The sequence below is a fragment of the Mesoplodon bidens genome, assembly GCF_964165515.1.
Source record: "Mesoplodon bidens genome assembly, contig: HAP1_SCAFFOLD_116, whole genome shotgun sequence".
Lineage (NCBI taxonomy): Eukaryota > Metazoa > Chordata > Mammalia > Artiodactyla > Ziphiidae > Mesoplodon > Mesoplodon bidens.
Genome location: NW_027672444.1, coordinates 162677 through 188223, shown reverse-complemented (window position 1 = coordinate 188223; position 25547 = coordinate 162677). Strand labels below are relative to the sequence as shown.

The window sequence follows — 25547 nt, the reverse complement described above, 5'->3', positions numbered from 1 at the left end:
CTACAACGGGGGGTGAGTGACCTCACAGTAAGATCCAACCAATCAGGGCAGAGCTACAAATGACTATGGAAACAGCTGCTAGTCAACAAAAAAGGCTGATGTCATCAAGAGACCAAATAGCCCCCAACTGCCATCTACACAGACATAGCACCAATGTTCACTTGGGTCAGCAGGGGTGAGGGTGAAGAAAAAGGGTAGGGAAAGAATGGTGGGAGGCTGGGAAGCTGGGGAGACCAAGGCAAGAGGAGCCTGGCAAAGGGAAAGGAAAGGCTTCCTGGTGCACACACAAGGGTCAAGGGCAATTTCAAAGAACTCAACCAGATTGCTACAAGTCCGTCTGTCCTCTTTCCACACCCGTGGGGGGAAAAGCATTTCACTGCCATCGAGGGGCTGCTCCTATTTCCTGTCTAGGAAGAAGGCCCTCAGTGACACCAGTCACCCACCTGGCACGTCTCCACGCCTTCCTTCCCAGGCAACAAGCATCTAAGGACATTTCAAAGACAAGACTCCAACCCCCTTCATGGGGGGTTGGGGGTGGGGGGTGGGGGGGTGGCGGGCAGGGCTGAACTGCTCACACCCCAGCTCCGCCTGTGTTGCTCCTGCCCCCCTGCTCAATCTAGCATCCACTTGGGGCTTTTCCTCCAATCACCCCAGCCTAACAACACTCCTCACTTTTGCTCTAGCCAAAGAAACAGTTCAACTGCTTTGCTAGTCACATTGTTTCTAACACACAAATAATTCCATAATGATCACTGTGCTGTTAAAGAGTTCCCCGAAGATGACCCTGTGTCCATCACCGGCCGGGGGTGGGTGTGGGTGTATGAGTTTGGTATTTCATTAACACCTGAGCTAAGCTCCCACAGCCCATTTTTCTAGATGAAATCATGGACACACCCCTCACATGCTGCTCACATTCCTCCTCCTCTCCCTAGACCACTTCAAGTATCACTCCCACTTCTGCCCAGCCGGCTGGTCCCCTGATCAGCCTGTCTTGGGGGGCATTCCCAGCATTTAATGGCAGCCAGTTGTGGGGATGAACCTCACCCTGGCCTGGGCTAGCCTGACCTGTGTTCTCAATGGTGGAACACACTTAGCTTTTCTCCAAGGGTATCCCAAGGTGGGAGAGATCCCCATCTACTCTTGCCGGAATGGTGGAATCACCCCAACCGCGAGGGTCTCCTGTCATGGCAGCAGGAGAAACCCCAAACTCCTGGCCTGTGCTTACAGGTGATGCAGCCCAGGCTACCGCAGGCCTGGTGAAGACGGCGTGCTGCAACTCTCACTCGGGCTGCTCTGTGACCCTCTTAAACACTCGGGCAGGAATGGCGCCGCTTTACAACTCGGCCCCCTTCACTTGTAAAGTGGGAATGTTATTGCTAGCCTCCCTCCAGGGTGGGCTTCATAATCACGGGCCGGGCTCAGCACAGAGAAAGGCTGGAAAAATCCTTTTAACCAAAAGATGCCAAGACTTTCAGACCAGCCTGAATCTCAGGCCTGAAATGTAGGAAATTTTAAGAGGTGAGCCCTGCTGGTTACACCATTGGACTTCTCTGGTCCAATCAGCCTTCCCTAAAAGCTCCGTGGGAGGGGATCCATGGAGGAATGGAAGGGCTACCTTAAGAACCCCCATGTCCAATTTGAAAGTTTCTTTTCCCAAACTAGGTCCATCCACCCTTCCCCCAACCCCGGAGCCTTTTAGGGCAAAGATCTCAATTCCCCTCAGCTAAGGCCCCCCAAGACCTTACGCTAGTGTGACCTTACCCAGGCCAGTAATAACCCTGAAGGACGCCCACCCCGACTGCCCAAGATACCCATGGCCACCAGCTATGGGGTAGAGGCTCCGTGTCACTTGGAGCTTCTCAAAGACTGTTCTAACCACGACCCACAGGAGGGTGACCCTTGAGGGCAAAGGAGATGGGGAGATAAATAGATACACGGGGATCCTAACCATCAGGCTTTGCCATCATTGCTACTTTTGGCCCTTCTAAAAGTGGGAAGCCATGTGCCCTTGGTCACCCAGTCTAAGCAAGATGTGCACGTGGTCCCTGCAGCATGGTCCTATGACTCACAGCACATATATCCCAAATTCATTATGGTTGTACCAATAGCATCACCTCACAGAAGCATCACCACAGCAACATTTACAAGTCACTGTGGCAACAAAGCACCCTCACCACTGTTGAGCCATGCCCAGTGAGGCCTAAACAAGGTGAGGGTTCTGAGTCGCTGCAAGGCTCCCCAGGATTAAAATCCCCTTCTCTGTAGCTTAAGTATAATAGCACCTCCAGTCAGGGCTAACCTTGTTCAAAGTTACACCCGCTACACAAGGAGTGCAGGGGATCTCTGTTCCAAAGTAGTTTACAAACATGCAGGTGCTCAGCTGGAAGAGTTCCCTGAGCAAAGAAGTTTCATGAAGCCCCTTGACTGAGGCTTCCTCCAGCTCCTGGCCAGGCACTGCCACTGAGCAGGTCCTAGGCCTGTCCCAGCCAAGTGGTTGGCAAGGGAGATGGTTACTCCAAGTTTGAGAAGGAAGGGACCAATGCCTCCTTGCCCCGCCCCATCTTCAAATGCCACTGAGGGTTCCTAGTGATGAACTTCCAAGTCTGAGGAACCTCCAAACTCATTTGGTGAACTTCCAAAATAAAAATTTCACTCAGCCACCCATGTGATCATAAAGAATAAATGAGTATCTCAGCCACTGTGTTTTCAAGTTAATTTCTTTTTTATACAAGCCCCTAGCAACAAGATGCACCCGCACCAGGACAACCAGGGCCGCGCAAACAGCACCCACCACCTTGGAAGCTCCTGGGCCCTCCATGGGTAGGGGCTGCCTCAGAGGGGGGAAGGCATCTTGAAGGCATCCTGGACCCTCTCTGTGACCCCTGCCCGCCCCAAATCCCCGCCCCAGCTCCCATGTGCTCACAGCTCGGCTCTCGGCCACACCGACACCCATGAGAAGGACCTGAGCCCATATCAGCTCAAGACATGATGGCCCAAGAACAAGAAGGCCCGTTCATATCCAGCTGAATGGAATGAACACCTGCTGGGCCTTGGACGTGGAGGCCGCAGTAAGAACAGTGGCCCCTTCAGGTGACTCTCCAATAAAAGGAATCAGGGCTCCTCAGAGAAATGACTGATTCTAGGACTGGGGCAGGAAATACACAAAATGAGCCTGGAGCACCTTGTGGTACCAGAAAGTCAGGAAGTGTTAAACACACACACAAACAGGCATGCTAAACACATATACACACAGATACACAGACACACACAAACTCACACACCCCAAAGGGAGTATGTCAAAGGAGCACAGGCGCCAAAAGCAAAAGCTCCCAATCGCCAAAGCTGGAACAATTCAAACAACAAAATAAAGTAGTATTGGATTATAACCCAAAGGATAAAATAGGTATCCACGAGTCTATACTGATATAAATAAATATCAATAATTGAATAAATTAATATTTGGGGGGAAATAGACAACGCTGCGTGGAAGAATTCCAAATACTTTATGTACATACTCTGTCCTCAAGGAGGTGGATCATAACTCTCCACTCTTTGGGTTTGTGCTTCACATAGTGACTTCCTTCCAACAAGTGTAGTGTGGAAGGGGTGGAGGAGTGACTTTTCAGTGGAGAAATCTGAGACACGACCTCAGCCAGGTTATCAAGGTCAACATCAACAGTCAAATCATGTTGATAGCATGTACCCTTGATAAGATGTTATAAAAAAGGCACTTTATCTGGTTGTCCTCCCAATAAACCATAATCCCAGTCTTACCATGAGAAAAGCATTGGACAGTTTACATTAGTGAGGTATGCTACAAAACACTTGATCACTGCTCCTCAAAACCGTCAAGGTTGGGGCTTCCCTGGTGGCGCAGTGGTTGAGAGTCCACCTGCCAATGCAGGGGACACGGGTTCGAGCACTGGCCTGGGAAGATCCCACATGCCAGGGAGCAACTAAGCCCGTGAGCCACAACTACTGAGCCCATGTGCTGCAACTATGGAGGCCCAGGCGCCTACAGCCCGTGCTCCACAGCGAGAGAGGCCACTTCAATCAGAGGCCGGTGCACTGCAACGAAGAGTAACCCCCGCTCTCCACAACTAGAGAAAGCCCGCGCGCAGCAACGAACACCCAACACAGCCAAAAATAAATAAATAAATAAATAAATAAATAAATAAATAAATAAATAAATAAATAAATAAAAAACTGTCAAGGTTATCAAAAACAAGAAAAGCCTGAGAAACTACCACAGCCCAGAGGAGCCTAAGGGGGCTTGATAACTAAATGTAATGTGGTGTCCTGGATGGAAGCCTGAAATGGAATTAAGGACACTAGGCAAAAGCCAAGGGAATCTGAATAAAGTACAGACTCTGGTTAATATTATTGTATTAATATTGGCTCATTAATTGTAAAAAAGGTACCACACTAGTGTACGGTGTCAATAATAGAGGAAATTGGGAATGAGATATATAAGAACTCTGTATTATCCCCTTAATTTTTCTGTATATCTAAAACCATTCTAAAATAGATATAGTCTATTAGATAAAACAAAAAAGGTAATGATGATTTGATTGTGACATCAGAGTAGTGATACTTTGAGATATCTATAAAACTGCCTTAGGAAATTGTCTGTGATATCTGCTGGGGATATAGTCACAGGTACTCCTAATATTATTGTGGTTTGTTGTCTGCATTTAGATTTAAAGGACATGCTAAATACTAAATTGCAGTTAGAGGTTAGTGAAATTAAAGATGTAATATTCCCATCCAGATTCCACATACACTTTGATACATATTAAGAATCCCCTGCTCTTTGGTGAGGTCTAATTTTATGAAAGTGAAACACAGAGAGATGAATTAGGTTGTTCCAGCTTTTAAAAAGCCCGCATTCTAGGGTCAAGAATTCTTACTGAGCCTTGTTGAAACTGTTTGCTACACTACCTCCTAATTTTGGAACTGCTAAACAGAGAGTTGGGAAGGCTTCCTAGAGTAAAAGTACTGCCTTGGCCTTGTGCAATTATACTGTTTAGGTTGCTGGACAAATCCAAGGATAAAACTGGCCTGGACCTAGTGATGGGCAATTCCAAAAGCAAGCTGAATGTGAGAAGTTCACTCACAGAGAACCCTAGTGTCAAAGAGCCTCTCTACTTGGGAATGGCTCAACACTGGGAAAATAAACCCTGGTTCAGCTGTAAAGAGAGCACATCCTTGGCCTTTTTTCCCCCTTAAATCCGGAAACTGATGATCTGGTCAGCTTAGGAGAGGGACGGAGGGAAGGAGGGAGGGAGGAAGATGAGAGAGAGAGAGAAACCTGTTAAGAGCTGGTGCCAATTTAAAGAGAGAAGGAAAGGGCTTATTATATACGTATATGCTAATATGATTCTTAAAGCCAATTCTGATCAATCCTTCGGGAAAGAAAGAGATGCAGCCATCTGTTAATGTGGCTTCAGCTTCTTTGTTTTCAAATGTTACAGCTGTCACCAGACCAGCCATTCCACTTGGGGCGAGGCCAGGGGGTTAGAGGGGGAACATCTGTCCACTAAGGACACCACTAAACAGCAACCAAATCTTGGGGCGACCCCTCTCTCTTTCCTCGAGTGCTTTCGCTAGCCGGTCCTACTTCCCCACTCCTTTGGGAGTTTCCTGTTTCATTACGTAGGCAAGAGGGCGAGAGGTCCCAGCTTTCCTAATTGTGAGTGGTTCGGCTGGGTGTGTACGTGCGAGTAACTGTGTGTGTGTGTGGGGGGGGGGGAAGTGGAGCTCGCTACAAGGGGCTTAGAAAAACTAGTCGCCAATTTAAAATATTTTCGGAGTGTTTGAATGATATCTTAAGAGCTAATCCCACTCTCAAATTCAGCGAAATGAACAATACAGATAAGGAAGATGAAGAGGGTGGAAAACCCACACAGCGGAATGGAGCCGTCCATGCCGCGGGAGTGACAGGGGAGCGCTCAGAGGAAAGGCGCTCTGCAGGGAAAGTCACTCTGGCTCTTCTCTCTCGGTCCACCAGCCGGCGACGCTTCTTCTGTAAAATCATTCCTAGAAAATAACCCTACAACCGGGAAGGGTAGCGATCGTTGAGCGCAGTTCCCAGGAGCCGGTGCCCACAGCCGGGAGAGGCCCCTCTCCCCCCGCGGCTGGCGCGGAATGTGGCGATCCGGCCAGGGGCGGGGGATGACTTCCGGCGGCCGGAGCTCAGCGCCGGGAGCAGCTGCTGCAGCTGGCAGGTGGGGTGGGGGTCGGCCGAGCTGACCACACACAGACCCGGCGCGGCGGCACTGCGGCCCCGGGGCAGCCGGCGCCGGGGACATGCGCTGATTCGATCCCTCCGGAGAAGGTAAGCAGCCCGGCTATTATTAGCCTCGGCCACACTGCGCGGTGCTTTCTGCTTGGTTAGTAATGGGGTTTGTAATACAGAGGGAAGAAGGGGAATATCCCTGCCGCCTTCTGCAATGGGAAAAGGAGCAACAACTGAAATTGAAATGTTAATCAGCCAAGTGCTTGAGATTATTGGAGGAGCGGTGTTACTGGGCAAACAAAGAAGGCGGTCAGCCTCTGTAATCTTAAGATAATCAACCATTGCTGTGCTACACTCGCTTAGATATTGAAGAGGATTCCGAATGTAAAATAATTTGAGTTGCACTTTTACGTTGCTACCTTCAACCTTCGCTTGGTTAATTTGTGGTTTGCGAGCAGCAGGTTCTTGTCAGCAGCCTGGAGAAGTAATCGGAAATCTTCCTTCTCCTTTTGCGTTCCTCAGCCTCCTCCCTTTCCAGTTATCAGAATGGGTCTGCACATTTCAACGTCAAACATCCACTTCAATACTGAACCTTTAGAAAGAATCTCAAATTAGAGGAGAAATTTACCTCCTGGAGTTCAGCTTGGGTTGAGCAGCACTTGTCCCCACTTCTCCCTTCATTTACCATCTTCTCTTGTCAATCATTTCATTGATCCCCCCCCCACCCCCGGGGATGCTGTGCTCATTAACAAACCAGCTCTTGTTAGCTCCTGTCCACCACCTGTGTTCCGTGACTGATTTTTCAAGGACCCAGAAAGGGCATTGCCTTATACCACGTTTGGACTGTTATCTGTGCCCTTCCCCAAAATGCATGGCATGAAAAATCCTTTAAGCCCAGTACCAATATGGTTTCCGATAACTCCCTTCATTGTAGTCACTGCAGCTACCAGATGGGTTTCAAGGACAGCAGAATCTATTGGGGTGTGAGAAAGAGGGCTCTACCTACATATTTTGTGCATAAGAATAGGTGGAAGTAGAAATGCAAATGTCAGTCTATCCCGTTTTTCTTGAAGATTTTTTAGTCCAGCTAGGTTGTGAGACACCTAGCTGGGTAGGGTATGGGGCAAGTCCTCCTGCAAAAGCAAGCAGTGTGTTTGTCCTAGGATTCCCCCAATAACCTCAAAAGAGTTTCCAGAGAGACTTTTCCCACAGGCAGTCAGAAAGCCAGGGGAGGTGGCCAAGGTAAACCTCAGGTTATTTGGGCATCCTCAAGTTAGTCTCCCCTTTTAGGGGTTCTGACCTAGGATTTCCCCACAAACGCTTTGCTCCTGAGCTCAAGTACCCATTCTTGTTGCTCACCTAGGGATGTACAATTGAATGATATTCTGTGAAATGGTGAAGATTGCTATGGTGGGGATTGCAAATGTGCCACTTCACCAACAGAGAACAGTTGTAATAAGCCAGACTGTGTGGTGTCTGTGTGCCAATATTCCATTTAAAAAGAGATTTGTTATCTTTAAATCTGAAATTAAAGAGACAGTTTGACTCAAAAGGCCATGGATTTTATTTTAAGAAATTAAAATAGGAGATCAATAAAAAAGAGGGCCAGGGTTTATAGCTAAACTTCTTACTTTTTTTTTTTTTTTTTTTTTGCGGTACACGGGCCTCTCACTGTTGTGGCCTCTCCCGTTGCGGAGCACAGGCTCCGGACGCGCAGGCTCAGCGGCCATGGCTCACGGGCCCAGTCGCTCCGCGGCATGTGGGATTTCCCCGGACTGGGGACACGAACCCGTGTCTCCTGCATCGGCAGACGGACTCTCAACCACTGCGCCACCAGGGAAGCCCCTTACCTTCTTTTTTAAATATTGCTTTAGAACAAGATACTGGTTCTGAAAAATCATGTTACTTCTATTATATATCGTTATTGTTTTTCTGATTACAAATTCTCTATTTATAAATACACTTTGGAAAGACTTGAGTTGGTTTCTTTGTCTCTATCTTCAGTATATGAGGCAGAAGGAGTGGAGGCAGGTGGGCAAATCCCACTCCAAATGGCCCACTCAGAGAACTGTTCCCCAGACCATGCAAAGCTCTGGACCGAAATTGTTTTGGCTGGTTGTTATTATTATCTTTAAATGTGGTTTGGGTTTGAAATATTAAATTTTCAATATTCTAAAATTTTGACTCAGGCACACCAAGTAAAAGAGAGAACAAAGAACAAGAATAGCAAAACTATTTTCCACCTTTCTTACCTAATTGTAAAATATTTAATTATATGAATAATTATTCTGAATAATAAGTGAAAAACATATTAAAATAATAATTCATTTTTAAGAAAGTAGCCCAAGGTTTATGAAATACAGGTTAGTGCAATTGATCTTAAGTACAGTAAAAATTTCTGTAATTTTAAAAGGTGTTTTTATGTTGAGTATTAGTACATGAAAATATGCTAATGATGGTTAGAAATTGAAATGTCTGTTACTTGGTTTCTGAAGAAACTGAATTTTTGGCAAGAAATGGGTCAGGATTAGGGGACTGGAGCCGCCAAAGCCGGCATCATACCTGCCAGTGATTTTATAGGTGAGATGAATGCATTAAGTTATGGATTAGGGTTGGAGAAGCCTTCTGGGGAAGAAAGAAAACAAGATAGAAAATAGAATTTGTTATTTTAGTGCAACTAAGATAATTAAATTTAAGTTATTTCTGAGTTTGGACTTTGTTATATTTCAACAATTTCTGAGGAAAGTTTCTAAATTCAAAACCCTAGGTAGAAATAGTTGTATGATTTCCTATCCGAAACTGATTTATGACTCTATTTCCTTTGTTAAAAACGTTTCCCAGAGAAAGGCAAAATTAATTGCCCGGTGTTAAGGAGGAGGAGTAATACCAAATAGAAGGATGTACGCTATTAGTTGCTAAATGAACTGTGGGAACTTTTTTGTAGATTTGACAAGATAGAATTGAAATCAATCTGTTGCTTTCCAATCACGTAAAAAAAAAAACTTAGTCTGGTGGGTGGTCGGTGTTATCAGTAATTTAAGACTTGAGTACCGATTTAGGATTCAAAGTTGCCTCTCCTTACAAAAGGCATTTTCTGGTGCTGCATTACTGCCATTAGCTACAATTGAAAGAGACTTATCCTGAGATTTTGAAAAACAGAAAAAGAAATAGTAGAATTAATAAGGCTTTGCCTCCACTGAGAATGGGTAGAAAAAGTGCTATTTTGAAAGTTATCAATGGCCTCTTAATTGCCAGATTTCTGCGCTGTTTCAACCTGCTCTTTATGTCTTTATTTTTAAGTTCTCTTCTAAGTTCTTTTTTAAAAATTTTACTGCTTAGTGTTTTATTCACTAAAATAGCATTTTTAATTGAAGTAGAGTTGATGTGTAATATTATATAAGTTACAGGTGTAAAATATAGTGACTCACAATGTTTAAAGGTTATACTCCATTTATAGTTATTATAAAATATTGGCTATATTTTCTGTGCTATGCAATATATCCTTATAGCTCATTTTATAATAATAGTTTGTACCTCCTAATCTCCTATCCCTATATTGTTCTTTTTTTTAAATTAAATACTTGTGTTCAAAAGTATTATTAATAAGTAATATATAAAGAGATATCTCTTTATCTAGTTTCTCAGTAATCCCCTTAAATTACCTCATGACCAGCCTAGAACAAGTGCTGTTTATTTCTAGTTTGTGCCTCATGATATCACGACTATATGTCTTCATTTGTTCCTTTCACTCACCCTGCTACACGTTGAAACCTTGCTCACAGCATACACTGCCTCTTCCATGAACCCTTCCCCATACCCACCTTCCTTCTCATTTCAGATGTGTTTCTCCCTTGTCTAAATTCCTATGGCACTTTCTATTTTGGTCTATCCTTTAGTTTGAACATGATTTGCTGTTGTAAAATAACCCTAGAGAGCAGAGTCTTTGACTAACAACTTTATATTACCTGCAACTCATAATACAGTGCCTAGCTATGTATATGCAAAGTAGATGTTCAGCAGTTTGATGTTAGTGAAGAAATTAGCTATTATTTTCCAGGGGTGTATATCCACCTACTCTGATATCCAAGTTAGGCTCTAAATAATGTGTGCAAGTACGTTTTAGTTTAAAATCCCTATATAATAATATAGTGAAAGTACATTCAAACAGTTATATTCAACAAAAGTTATTGTGAGCTTACATGCCCTTAAGTGGATATTGGCTCATCCGTATCAAAAAGCATAGTAAGCATTACAAAAGAAAACTTCAAAGAAGACATTGTACCAGCTTTCAGTATGCTTTCATTCTACTGAAAACAAGTAAGCAGGGGAAGATGTCTTGCATAAGTAAGTACTAGTCTTAAAGCGCTCTGCTAGGTACTTTCATCTATGGTGTATAATTTCATCCTTCTACTATATGCTAATTTTACGCTGAGACTCAGAGATCTTACCTAAATGGCAGAGATTCTTTCCACATTCACATGCTGTTCTTTGAAGTGTTAACGAGTGAAGGAAAACTATAAAACATAATCAGAGTAGTTTAAAATGGTTTTGTGATCAGGCTTTCCAGTGCTTTTTAAACTTTTGGGTCTTAACATCCCCTTTACTAATTCAATAAAGGCTATGCATCCACTCCCCAAGTACATACACAACACACACACACAGAATTTTGCCTGTAATTGCAGGTGTTTGCGGACCTAATACAGCCCTCCTTTGCAAATGCTTTAAGGACACCTACGCTGGGCTCAGTTTTTCTTTTTGCTTGTTCTATGCTTAATATTTATTTTTGCACCTATTAAAATTAAACAAATTGTTATCTGTTATAGTTGAGGTATAAACCTAAGCAGCTTCGTACTTTACAACTTTTCTTTTTGCATTTTTGTATTCTGTCCTTCTCTCTCACACAAACACACACATTTATATAAATGAGATCAAATAATACTTTTCTGTGAAGAGAATGCTTAGAATTTATTCTTAACAATTTTTCTATATATCACACGTCAGTGTTAGCTATAGTCATCATGTTGTACATTATGTCCATAGTATGTATTTATCTTACAATTGGAAGCTTGTACCTTTGACCGTCTTCCTCCAATTTCCCCTCCCCTGACCCTCTGTCTCCTGTAACCACAGGTCTGATCTCTTTTTCTATGATTGTTTTCTTTTTTTCTAGATTCCACACATAAGTGAGATCATATAGTGTTTGCCTTTCTTTCTCTGACTTATTTAACTTAGCATAAAGCCTTCAAGGTCCATTTCTGTTGTCTCAACTGGTAGCATTTCTTTGTTTTCTTACAGATGAATAATATTTCAGTGTGTGTGTGTGTGTATACCTATAATATGTATATACCTATAAATATATAAAACAACCTCTTTACCCATTTGTCCATCAATGGGCACTTAGATTGTTTCCATGTCTTGGCTATTATAAATAATGCTGCTATGAACATGGGGGTGCAGATATCTTTTTGAGTTAGTGTTTTCATTTTCTTTGGATATATTCCTAGAAGTGGAGTTGCTAGATATATGTAGTTCTAGTGTTAATTTTTGAGGATCCTCCATACTGTTTTCCATACTGGCTTTACCAATTTACAATCCCACCAACAGCACAAGAGTTCCCTTTTCTCCACATCCTCATGAGCATTTGTTATCTTTTGACATTTTTGAGGATGACTGTTCTAACAGGTGTGAAGTAATATCTCAATGTGGTTTTTTTTTTTTTTTTTTTTTTTGCGGTACGCGGGCCTCTCACTGCTGTGGCCTCTCCCGTTGCGGAGCACAGGCTCCGGATGCGCAGGCTCAGCGGCCATGGCTCACGGGCCCAGCCGCTCCGCGGCACGCGGGATCCTCCCAGAGCGGGGCACGAACCCGTGTCCCCTGCATCGGCAGGCGGACTCCCAACCACTGCGCCACCAGGGAAGCCCTCAATGTGGTTTTAATGTGCATTTCCCTAATGACTAGTGGTATTGAGCATCTTTTCATGTACCTGTTGGCTTTTCGTGTGTCTTCTTTGGAGGAATGTCTATTCGGGTCCTTTGCTCATTTTTTTAATTGGGTAATTTTTTTTTTTTTTTGCTATTGATTTGTATGAATTTTAAATTTATTTTGGATATTAACCATTATCAGATATATGGTTTACAAATATGTTTTTCCCATTCTATAGGTTGTCTTTTCAATCAGTTTGTTGATTTGTTTTTGTTTTTGTTTTTGTTTGCTGTGCAGAAGCTTTTTAGTTTGATGTAGTTCCATTTGTTTATTTTTTATTTTATCGTTTGTGTTTTCAGTGTCATATCCAAAAAGTCATTACCAAACCCATGTAATGAGCTTTATTCCTATGTTTTCTTCTGGCAGTTGCATAGTTTCAGGTCTTACATTTGAGTCTTTAATCCAATTCAAGTTAGTTTTGTGAGTGGTATAAGATATTGGTCCAATTTCATTCTTTTACATGTGAATATCCAATTATCCCAGGGTTCCCTTGTATGTAACTTCTCTCTTTTCTCTTGCTGGTCTTAAAATTCTTTCTTTGTTTTTGACTTTTGATGATTTAATTGCAATGTGTCTCAGAGTAGCCCTATTTGAGTTCAACCTGTTTGGGCTTGTTTGGGCTTCATGGATATGGATGTCCATTTCTCATCCTAGGTTTGGGAAGGTTTCATCCATTATTGCTTTAAATATACTTTTTTCCCCTTTCTCTCTCTCTTTTCTTTTTCTGGAATTCCCATAACATGAACATTGTTTACTTTATTGTGTCCCATAATTTCCATAGGCTTTCTTCACTCTTTTTATTCTTTTCCTTTTTGTTCCTTTCACTGGGTAATTTCTAAAGTTCTATCCTCCAGTTTGCTGATTCTTTCTTCTGCATGGTCGAATCTACCTTTGAAACTTTCTATTGACTTCTTCAGTTCAGTTATTGTATTTTTAAAATCTAGTGCTCCTGTTTTTTTGATGTTGCTATTTCCTTGTCAAACTTCTTGTCTTGTTCATGCATTGTTTTCCTAATTTCACTTAGCTGTCTGTGCTTTCTTGTAGTTCACTAAACTTCCTTAGGAGTATTATTCTGAATTCTTTGCCAGTTCATAGATATTCTTTTTTTTTTTTTTTTTTTGCAGTGTGTGGGCCTCTCACTGTTGTGGCCTCTCCCGTTGCGGAGCACAGGCTCCGGACGTGCAGGCTCAGCGGCCATGGCTCATGGGCCCAGCCCGCTCTGCGGCATGTGGGATCCTCCCGGACCGGGGTACGAACCCGCGTCCCCTGCATCGGCAGGCGGACTCTCAACCACTGCGCCACCAGGGAAGCCCAGATCTTCATTTTTTTAAGGTCAGTTATTGGAGTTTTATTACTTTCCTTTGGTGGTGTCGTATTTGCCTAATTTTTGTGATCCTTGATTCCTTACATTGGTATCTGCATATGTGAATAATTGGGCTCTTCCTCCAGACTTTACTGGGTATTATATTCAGTAGTAGTAGTACATAGAGCTATGAATTAGTTTCCTGGCAGAGAATCAGAGCTTGTATAGGACCTGGCTCTGGACAGGACCCAGAGCCTGTATAGTTCATTGTTTGGGAACCCAAATCAGGCCAGAGTGTGCACTTAATTCCCTGGTCAGGTGAGGGCACTGGTTTTGCCCTGCAGATGGTGGAGGCTGTGTTGTCTGTTCAAGTGCCACTGTATCTAGGGCTGTTTAATGGGCTGTACATCTTCCCATGTTCTCTGGTTAGGTTCCCCAGTTGGACATGCTGAAGGCTGTATTCAGTGATGAGTAGGGCTATGAATTAGATTTCCTGCCTGGGTGCAGCAGGAGAAGCAGCTCTAAAGCCAGTAAAGCTCTTTGTTGTCTTAACTCAAGCTGATCCATACTCCACGTTCTGTGGCTGAACAAGGCCACTGGCTTGGCTTTGCAGACTATCAGCTCTGCCTATACCCTTCTCTAGGTTTGAGCACTGCTGGGCCGCACAGTTTCTAGGAGTTGTCACCAATCCTTCTAGTCAGATGGGCCAGGAAGACACTCTCCACAGCAGATGGGATGGGACTAGTCCCAGTTCCTTTGCCTGGGTGGGATGAGGAGGGGCCGCCCCAGGCTACTCTTAATTTCTCAAACAGGCTCCCCAGTTGGGAGGAGCTGGGAGCTCCTCTCAGCCTTGGATATGAATTAATCTCCGTGCCTGTGCATGGTACCGGATCCCTCCACACTTGATACTGGCTCTGCTTTGTACCAGAGCCAGTGATGAGCTCTGGCTGCCTGCCTCTTGGCTGGAGCACGACTGGGCCAAATAGCTTCCAGGATTTATTGCCAGCCCTTTTGGTCAGATGGCCAGAAGACACTGTCCACAGTGGGTGGGCTGTGACTCTGCTCTTTCCCTGGGTATGGTCAAACCAGGTTCAAGGGCCAGATGCGTATCAGGTGGATCTGTACCCTGAGTTCCCTGGTTGTAGTGCCCCGCCAACCTGGCTCTGTAGATAAGCAAAGATGCCCGTTGTGATCCCTACTTGGGCACTGCAGGTATGAATTCCATCTGTCACAATCCATGTGCTGGCTGTTGCATGCCCCTTCCCCCTTCATCACAGTCCAACTTTTAGTGGTCAAACCCTGCAGATTCCCCTGCAATCCCAGTGGAGCAGATTAGAGCAGTGGCTCCCACAAAGCAACCCCAATGCTAGTGGTGGTGCTTGCTGTCCCCCGGTTCTCTTCTCCTACTGGAGGAACCAGAGGTTCACGGGAGACCTCACCCATGGTGCTCCACTGGCCTGGGGGAGGGGCAGTGTGGTCAACATGTAGCTCCTTCTCTCACCCTTCTAATGCAGTCTGTCTTGGTCTCTGTGGTGCACGGGGGTGCTTCAGCCTCACCTCCATGTTCTAGGATTCTCTCAAATAGTGTCCTGTTGCCAAATAATTGTTAGTTGTTCCTCCTGTGGGGGACGCGGAGCCAGGAATGACCTTGGTGATGTCACCCCACTCTGGGCTTACTTTGACAATATGTGTGTCCTTTATAGCCCAGACATTTCTGGTACTTGAAATGAGGTTCTCCTTTTATTGTTCTCCCTGCTTTAGGACCTAAAATGGGAGCTCTTCCTTAGCACTGGCACAAAGGCTGCTGAGATGACTAGGAAGCAAGTGCCAAGGAGGATAGTGAATCAAAGAACCTTGATTCATGGAAAAGGAATCCCAGAAGGAGCTCTAAACATTACACACTCCAAAGGATTTATTCAGGGTTTTCCAATCGAAATCATTTTTACAAAAAAGAAACAGTTCTCAGACTTCGAGTAGTATACTGCCAAGTATGTGGAAGAACATTGCCAGCAGTTGAGTGGTGTGGTCTGCTTTGAAATATATTCAGTTTTCTTAGGATGGACATATGTCTACTTCAAAGTTACTATTTCTTTCTAGTAATGCTGTCTACAGTAATATATTTGCTTTTGCCAAGTTAAGAAAACAATGACATCTCTCCCAGGTTCTAAAACAATTACCAGCATAAAAATACATTAAAATTTTTCGCTGATACTTAAGGAAACCAGTACTAGCTAGCATTCCTACTGATGCTAGTATTCAAAGAGAGGCGTGACAAAACCATTAATCTGGAAAACACCGGGTTGGAAAGATGGAGAGAAAGAACTCAAGAGGACTACTTAAGCTGTTGCTTTCTTTACATGTCCCCAAATATGATAATAACCATATAAGCTCCTAAAATAAGTGCAATTTTATGCAAACTTCATAGTATGCCTAGTAGGAGGTAAATTTTTACTTTACTTTATGGTATATTTTTATTTTGGTAAAATGTCCCATAATGTAAAATTTACCATTTTAACCATTTTTAAGTGTATCATTTATTGGTATTAAGTACATTCACAATGTTGAGCAACCATTACCATTATCCATTTTAAGACCTTTCTTATTATCCCAAACAGAAACTGTACGCACTAAACAATAACCCCTTATTTCTCCCCTCCCCTTAGCCTCTGGTTAACTCTATTCTATCTTCTGGGTTTATAATTTGCCTATTCTAACTACCTCATATAAGTGGAATCATACAGTAGTTGTCCTTTTGTGTCTGGCTTCTTTCACTTAACATAATGTTTTCAAAGTTTATGCATGTTATAGCACGTAGCAGCATTTCATTCCTTTTTAAAGCCATACAATGTATAGTGATTTTTAGTTGCAAAACACTTTTAGTACATTGTGTTTCTATTATATTAATGATATCTAGCATATATCACTACCATATTGCCTTTAGTAGATGCCCAGTAATGTGTACTATGAGTGAGCCATAATTTCATTCAGTCAAAACCCATTGATAAACATTTATTAAGTTCCAAACAGTTTTATGATTTCAAGAAATGTGGTAATGGACATAGAGGTTCATGTCTTTATGTACTGGAGCCTTTACTTTTGATGGAAGAATTCTTGGAGTGGCATGGAATGGTATTTTGGGGTCAGAGATTATGCAGAAACATTTATAATTTGAATACATACATTGACTATAAAAACCATCAACTTCTTCAACAGATAATATTCCTGTATTTTATGTAACCATTTATGACTATGTTAAAAATGAATGCAAGTAATATAAGGGAATCCACTTAATGTGATTTGAGCAAGGAAACATTCTCACTTTTTTCATTTCTAGTTCATGGAAGAAAATTCCTATACACAAGTATTGAAATATTTCAAGTCTCTGGATCACACATTTCATCATTTCAAAAATATTACAGAGTACATCACGGATGTCAGTCAAGTCTTGTAACAACAGTGTAGAAAACTAGTAACATTTATAGCTAGTTTTTTTTTAAGCTTCAGCAATGGATCAATTCTCTCCAGCCTAATCTGTAATTTTAATTAGATTAATTTTTAAAATAAAAAAGATTCATTTTTAATTTAAAAGTATTTTTAGTTCATATTTATGTACCTGCATTATGGTAAATCTTTTATTTGGTTGTATTTTTTCTTAGTTTCTCTTTAGAGTATCTTTTAAAATTTATTTTTAAACAGAATAATTAAAGCCCAAAGATGAGAATGTCTCACTTAAGCTAAACTAAAGAATGTTGGAATAGCTGAAGTATGAACACAATTGGCACAACTTTTCACTACCCTCCTTAGAAGAAGACTGTTTTGATTTGCATGGTCCAAGAAAGGAGAAACAGATAACTTGCTGGGGATTGCATCCTGCTTTACTTAAATTAGACATTAACAGGCTAAAAAGGCAAGGATGAAGCAACATGTTTATAACATATTTTTGAAAAGCTACTTAAAGGTGAAGGGGGCTTCCCTGGTGGCGCAGTGGTTGAGAGTCCGCCTGCTGCTGCAGGGGACACGGGTTCGTGCCCCGGTCCGGGAAGATCCCACATGCCACGGAGCGGCTGGGCCTGTGAGCCATGGCTGCTGAGCCTGCGCGTCCGGAGCCTGTGCTCCGCAACGGGAGAGGCCACAACACTGAGAGGCCTGTGTACCGCAAAAAATAAAAAAAGGTGGGGAGGGGGCTTTTTTAAGGATATAGGGGTGAGTGCCTCATAAAAACTGGGAGCTGAAAGAGAGCCTGGCCTCGAAATAGAACTGGTAAGCCATCAGATCTCAGGCATCATCTCTTTTACACACACACAAGCATGTGCACACGCACACACAGGCCGTATCTCCTCTCTGTGTCTCTGTGTGGCTCCCCTGATCTCTGCTCTCTCCAGTCATGTGACAGGAAGGAATGACCTCATGGTCCCCCAGTTCAAAGGACCAGCCCAGGAAGCAAGTAGCATCTTAGAACCCATAACCCAAATCCTGGGAGTGACCATCTTAAAAGCCCAGCCCGTGCCAAGTGCCCGATCAGCTATGACCAGGGACAGAGTCATACACATGGCTGCCTGGATCCAGGAGTAGTGCTCAGAAAAGGGTGAGACAGACCCCCTAGAGTATGCTGCATTTTACCCTCCTAAGACATCAGAGACATAAGGCATTCAGTTCAGTAACAGCTTTTCGAGAGAAAGTCCATCCCAATGAAATTGCCTATCATCAGAAACTGCTGGTTCAAAAAAAGATGCAAATGTCAGAAGAAAACGTTATCTGTGTATCTGGAAGAGTGTACACCAAAATGTGAATAAGGTTACCTGTGGGTAGTGTGATAATGGTGGATCATTTTACCTTCGTTTTGCTCACGTCTATGTGTGTATATAAATACTTTTTACAACAAAGATTTTTTTTTGAGTAAAAAAAAATGCCATTTGAGAAATATTTGGGGATCTCCCTACAATTATAGAGTTTGGGCATTTGTTGCTCTTGCTTGTTGTAGGTTGGAGCCAGAAAAGGCACCCCAAAGATGGACCAAGGAAGGGAGATGCTGAAGAGAGAAATGTCCAGCAAATCCAGCCAGAGCCTTCTGTTTTCTAAACCTGGTGGAAGGAACTAGAAACGTCGTCCTGCTGGGCCTCGCGTGATCCTCCGTGAGTCAGTGTAACTCTTCTGCGTCAAACTACTAAGATGCTTTTTTAGGACATTAAAGGTTGCTACCCTAGTGTGTTGCTTCCTAGACTGGTATTTTGCACAATACTGTATTTTGGAGTGTGTGAGGAGAGGGGTTCTTTTCACAGATATTATGAACGTAAACATACGCAGGCATATGAAGAATAAGTTTGAAATTCAGACTCCTAGGCCTGGTAGATGCAATTATGTGTTTGGGTAGTGACAAACCCAAATGTCACACCTCCAAGGAGCTCTGAGAAGCCCGCAGTTGAGAAAACCCAGGGCGTGTACTGGGGCCACAGGACAGAATGGTAACCTCAGGGCTGTTGGGGCCATGGTATAGTGCATTTATATCTGAATTGATTATAATAAATGTGAACAGCAACCAGTTTTATCGCTTCCATAACAGTGAGTCATGTTTATATGGCGCTCTGCGGTGTTCAAAACACTTCTCGTCTAATCCTCTCTCAAGCCCTGGGAGGTAAATAGCATTATGTTCCCCATTTTACAAATGAGGAAGCTGAGGCCCAGAGAGGTTAAATGGCCCGTCTAAAGTCACACAGCTAGTAAATTCAAGAACTGGGTCTGGAACCCAGGTTTCTAACTCCATCTCACGCTGCCCATTCTGCCGCAACAAGACAGCCCAGTAGGTCAAGTCCCAGGCCATCAGGACAGACCAAGTACCCAGTCATCAAAGAACACACACTGCCCAGGTGGACACACCCCTTTCCCGTGGTGTTTGAAGAGACCCTCATTTTTGCCTTCTCTCCAGCCATCTGTTCTCTCCCTGCCTTTCTTGTACGGCCAGAGACCACCAAATAAAACAGGAGGAAGAGACAGAAGCCATGAATATCATTTATTTTTTATTTTTAAAAAGGCACAATAAAAGTATTTTGATATTTTAAAACCAAATGCATTCTTTATACTGATTAAAACTAGAAGGAAATGGGAAAAATGATTTGCACGATCTTCCACTAAAGGTACTTCTTATACAGTGAGAAGGGTGAGCATCACCTGACCTTAAAAATCATCTTGAAAATCCCAGCAGTTTTCCATAAAGAACATATTAATTATACTGTACCATATCCCCCAAATCCAAAACAGCCATCTCCAGCACCAGAAAAGATCACTTGGTCAGGCAGTAGTTAAGTAGCTGGCTCATGTTTGGAAGCCAAATTGTGTGGGAAAAAAACTACTTTGGTTGAATACAAATATTTGAATTTGCATAAGTTAAATGTAATGCCTATGTGACTCCACTGTATTTGAGGTCTTTCAAAGGACGTGTTAATCTTTACCGTATCAACATTGCAACCCACAATGGCAATGTCCTTTCTTCACTCCTTGAACTAGATGGTTCTTTAGGTGTCTCCTCAGCCACACACCCCTTTCTCTGAGAATGCACATTCCCCAACCAGGTTTACCCTACCTACTGCTGCTCTCTTGGCCACACCTGACTGGCTGATCAGTAGATAGTCTACCCAAGCCAGACCAATCAGGTTTCTCTTCTAACCCAAGCTGGGCCAATCAGCACCTGTGCCCTTGATATTTGGAAGTGGGACACGGAGTTACCACACAGGTCATTAATGGCCCGGAGCTGAAAGTCTTGATGCAGTTCCCAGCTGGGGTGGCCATTTCTCCCACTGTGTTTGGAGAAACAAAGCCAGTCTTAGAAAGAGATGGCCAGGATAGATAAGCAACAGGTAGAGACAAGAAACCAAGACCCAGGGAATTCCCTGGCAGTCCACCATGCCCTTTCACTGCCAAGGGCTCGGACTCAATCCCTGGTCAGTTAGCTAGGATCGCATAAGCCACACTGTGTGGCAAAAAAAAAAAAGAAGAAGAATCCAAGACGACCCCCAGAGAGACAGTGCAGCAGACACTACAAGCCCCTTAGTCATTGCCTCCCTCTACTGTATAAGCAGCCCGCGAAATGCCCTCATTTCCCAGCCTCCCTTGCAGCTAGACCTGGCTGTGTTGTTCAGTTCTGGCCAGTGACATGCAGGTGAAGGCCCTGGGCAGGGCTTCCCTTCTGGAATTAAAGGCAAGGCTTTGCTAGGAGAAAGTTTTTCTCTTTGTCCCTTTGCATTGTCTCCTTTTCCTCTCCTGGAGCTCGGTCTTGGAGCTGGAACAGCCATGTTGGGGATCACCAGGTAACAAGCAAGAGACCAAAGCCAACCTCAAAGGACAATGGAGTGGAATGACATGAAAAGCCTGGGTGGGAGCCTAGTGGCATCACTGTGCTCTGCACTGTACCTGAACTGCCTACCTCTGTACATCCTGTTGTATAAATAAATCAATCCTCTCAGTTTCAGCCACTGTAGTCAGATGTACCTGTTTGTGCTGTGGAGCCAACGACTCAAAAGTTAGTGACTTAAAATGGCAACTATTAGTTCTCATGATTCCAGGCGTCAAGCTGGCCACTTGTACTGGTCTGGTTGGTTTGGCTGGGGCTAGTTTAGGGTGGCTTCGTGTACATGCCTGCCTGGTCATTGCCAGGCAAGCTGGGTTAGGACAGTGGTTCTCAACTGGGGGCGATTTTGCCACCCAGGGGGCATTTGGCAATGTCTGGACACACTTTGGTTGTTAAACTGGGGTGGGGGTGATCCTATCCTCTAGGGGTAGAGGCCAGGGATGCTGCTAAACATCCTGCAGTGCACAGAACAGCTGCCCACAACCAAGACTTATTTGATCCAATATGTCAATAGTACCGAGAATGAGAAACCCTGGTCTAGAAAGGCCTCAGCTGGGACGTCTGATTCTGCCTGGTGTGGTCCCTCATCACCCAGCAAGCCAGACCAGGCCACGTGTGGTGGGTACAGGTTTCCAAGAGCAACAGGAGAGAGAAAGCCCCAAAGCACACTTTTCAAGTCTCCACCTGCCATGTGTTTGCCAACATCTCATCAGACAAAGCAAGCCACATGGCTAGAGTTCATTTGGGAGGGGCTCCAAATTTTTACCATCTACCCACATCCAGGTTTCTGTTATTTAAAGCTGAAGGCAGCGCGCGCCCAGAGCGTTAACGGGCGGGGGCGGGGGTGTGGAGTTGGGAGGACAACTGGGCCTCCTGGTAGCCTCCCTGAGTTCAACCAATCCAGTGAGGAGAAGCCGTGGGCGGGCCGAGCTCCGCTGCCAGAGCGGCGTGAAAAATTTCCCAAGGCAGAGCGAAAACCTTTCCTGAGCGACTGAGCATGCCCGCTGGTGAAAGGTCCAGCCCAACTTTCACCACATCCCAGACACCAGAGGGACTTTTCTGAAACCCAGAGAATTGACCATGTCCTCAAACAGCTTAAAAATCTTCCATGGCTCCCCCATGCCTCCTCAGGAAAAGAAGATCACACTTCAGTGGGTTTTTTATGCTTCATCCTCAACCAATTTCTTCAGCCACGTCTCCCACTACTTTTGCAAGAACTCTTTTGCTCCACGGATGTTGCAAACTTGCAGCTTCTCATACATACCATGTTCTCTGTGCACACAGGTTCACCAACCTGCGATTCTCTGCCCAGGCCCTCTCTACTAGGATAATTGCATCTGGGCTTTCTAGGTCTATGAAAACAGTCATGCTTCATCCCTCTGGCATAGTTCTTGTTTTTTGTTTTTTTGTTTTTTTTGCATCTTTGTTGGAGTGTAGTTGCTTTACAATGGTGTGTCGGTTTCTGCTTTGTGGCAGGGTGAATCAGTTATGCATGTGCATGTGTTCCCATGTCTCTTCCCTCTTGCGTCTCCCTCCCACCCGCCCTCCCTGTCCCACCTCTCTAGGTGGTCGCGGGGCGCCGAGCTGATCTCCCTGTGCTGTGCGGCTGCTTCCCACTAGCTATCTATTTTATGTTTGCTGGTGTATATGTGTCCATGGCATAGCTCTTCGTATTCTGTGTTGTGAATATACTCTATGTGCTCACATGTCTTATCTTCACTAGAATGTGAGCTACTTGAGGGCAGGGGTCTTGGCATATTTTATACCTGTATGGAACTCTAAGACCTAGCTGGGTGCCTGGCACAGGATAGATACTCAATAATTGCTTATTGAAAAAATGAATGGATTATGAGCTCCATGAAGGAAAAAAAAAAAAAAAACCTGAAGGCATTCCAACTGATGCAGAAAGTTGCCCTGATTCCTGATGACTTTCTGGTTCCTAGTTTCTTTTCTTGGAAAGGCCCATTCCAATGCCTGCCCTTGGGTTCCACTAGGACGTTTTGTATCACTCAAGATTCTCTGGTTGCAACCAACAGAAATCTCCTGTGGCTAACTTAAACAGAAAAGGAGTTTACTGAAAGGAAATGCGGAAGGTTAGAGAATCAAAGGGCAAGCAAAGCTGAGGAGTCTGAACAGGCAGGAGCCATCTTTTCTTCCCCGTAGATGTCCCCTTTTTTGCTTCAGCCGGTTTGAGTTTCTGTTATTTGCAACCAAAATGGCATTTACTAAGACGCTCTGCACAGCCCCAACTGGTAGCTCTGAGAAGCTACCAGCGACCTTTCTTTCCCCTGACGTTGTACCAAGGGACAGCAAGGTACCTGCATTCCCCCCCCGCCGAACTCCCAATCTTCTGATCCCCCAAGAAGCTAAGCCAAACAACTTCCTTCCACCCTTGCCAATGGGGGCCCATTTGGATTCGTGACTTTGCAGATAAGGTGCCCTTCTCCAGCAACTTGGCAGAGCCAGCAGTGCCTGCTGTTGTGGAAACTGGGGTCATGAAGTGTCTACGGAAGAAAACAGCTTCCCCTGGATCCGTGTTGCAAAGTGTGTTCCTGGTAAGTGGAGTGGTTTCCAATTTTTTAGGGTCTTAGGAATGAAAGCAATACACTAACGATGAGAGGAAACCCAAAATCTGCTAATGTATTTATTTTTTATTATTATTATTATTTTTAAAGTTATGGCTGCATTGGGTCTTTGTTGCTGCTCCCGGGCTTTCTCTAGTTGTGGCGAGCAGCGGCTACTCTTTGTTGCGTTGCGTGGGCTTCTCATTCCATGGCCTTCTCTTGTTGCGGAGCACAGGCTCTAGGCATGGAGGCTTCAGTAGTTGTGGGTCGCAGGCTCAAGGACGCAGGCTCAGTAGTTGTGGCGCACGGGCTTAGTTACTCCGCGGCATGTAGGATCTTCCTGGACCAGGGCTCGAGCCAGTGTCCCCTGAATTGGCAGGCGGATTCTTAACCACTGCACCACCAGGGAAGCCCCTCATTTACTCTTAATGCTTCCCCCTGTTGAGGACAAACAGGAGAAAAAAGAAAGGGCAGGGGTTCCTTGGTGGCGCAGTGGTTGAGAGTCCACCTGCCAGTGCAGGGGACACGGGTTCATGCTCCGGTCCGGGAGGATCCCACATGCCACCGAGCGGCTGGGCCCGTGAGCCATGGCTGCAGAGCCTGTGCGTCCAGAGCCTGTGCTCCGCAGCGGTAGAGGCCGCAACAGTGAGAGACCCACGTACCGAAAAGAAAAGAAAAAAAAAAAGGGCAATAGCAAGGTTCCAAATGAGCTGAGAAATGACCTTCTAAAAGGGCTCTCAATCTGGCCTCTGGTAGATGTCTGTCAGGGTTTCAGCCCAGCCTAGACCCTCCTCACGAGAGAAGACGTTTAGGGCTTACAGTGGGCTGACTGGTGGCCCCAAAGATCTCAGTCTCTAATCCCTGGGACCTGAGAATGTTACCTTACAAGGTAAAGTTTTGCGGATATAAGGATTTTGAGTTGAGACTATCCTCGCCCTAAGTGCCATCTGTAAGTGTACTTATAAGTGAGAGACAGGAGGAGATTATATCCAAAGAAGAGGCGGAGGCAGTGACCACAGAGGCAGGACTAGAGTGCTGCACCTACAAGTCAAGGGATGCCAGCAGCTTCTGTGGTTAGAGTCTTTTGAACTCCTTGGCTTTTCAGCTCCTAGGCTGTAAGATTTGAATCCGCAAATGCCCCAAGGAGAAAAGCTGCACCAAATGTCAAGCTTGCGTCTGTGTTTCCCTTCTCTCCAGAACTTGGCCCACATGTCTTGGTGTCTCTCTAACATTCAGATGCCAGCGAACAGATGTTTTCTTACTTTATCCAGGTTTTCTAAAATTTCTTTAGACTTCACCTGATCTTATGTTATTATTGAACTACCATCTCAATTACCCCTAGGAAGAAAATTTACAACTTTTAGAGAAAATGGAACCCTGGTACAGTGTTGGTAGGAATGTAAACTGGCACAGCCACTGTGGAAAACAGTATGGAGAGATCCCAGAAAACTAAAAATAGAACTACCATATGACCTCGAAACTCAACTCCTGGGTATAAATCCGAAAAAGACAAAAACACGTGTTTTCAAAAACATGTATTTGAAAAGATATATGCACCCCAATGTTCAGAGCGTCATTATTTACAATTACCCAGATATGGAAGCAACCTAAGTGTCATCAAGAGATGAATGGATAGGGGCTTCCCTGGTGGCGCAGTGGTTGAGAGTCCGCCTGCCGATGCAGGGGACACAGGTTAGTGCCCCGGTCCAGGAAGATCTCACATGCCACGGAGCGGCTCTGCCCGTGAGCCATGGCCGCTGAGCCTGCGCATCCGGAGCCTGTGCTCCGCAATGGGAGAGGCCACAACTGTGAGAGACCCACGTACCGCAAAAAAAAAAAACACAAAAAAACCACAAAACAAAACAAAAAAAACACCCCGTGGGTAGTCAGAGGAGAGGACCGTCACAACTCATCCCCCTGTGCCGCGTGCCAGGCATGATCTGAGCACTTGTACACGTGTTAACTTATTAAAATACTTCTAACAATCCTATCAGGTTGGGACTACCATCACCCCGCGTGCAGACTGAACAAAAGGAAACAGAATATGGTGTCCTCCTTGTGTTCACAAAGCCCGTTAACTGGCAGAGGCAGGACTTGAAGGCCACAGTCCGGCTCCCG

The 25547-nt window shown here is 44.5% G+C and overlaps 1 protein-coding gene and 1 long non-coding RNA gene across 2 annotated transcripts in view; both read left to right on the top strand.

The window, feature by feature from the left end:
- LOC308610196 (forkhead-associated domain-containing protein 1-like) overlaps positions 1 to 25547 on the top strand; it is a 191321-nt gene that overhangs the window by 149646 nt on the left and 16128 nt on the right. The window lies entirely within an intron of this gene.
- LOC308610192 lies at positions 6119 to 15959 on the top strand. Its single transcript, XR_014014447.1, has 3 exons — positions 6119 to 6337; positions 13345 to 13552; positions 15285 to 15959. It is a non-coding gene; the product is annotated as an uncharacterized lncRNA (long non-coding RNA).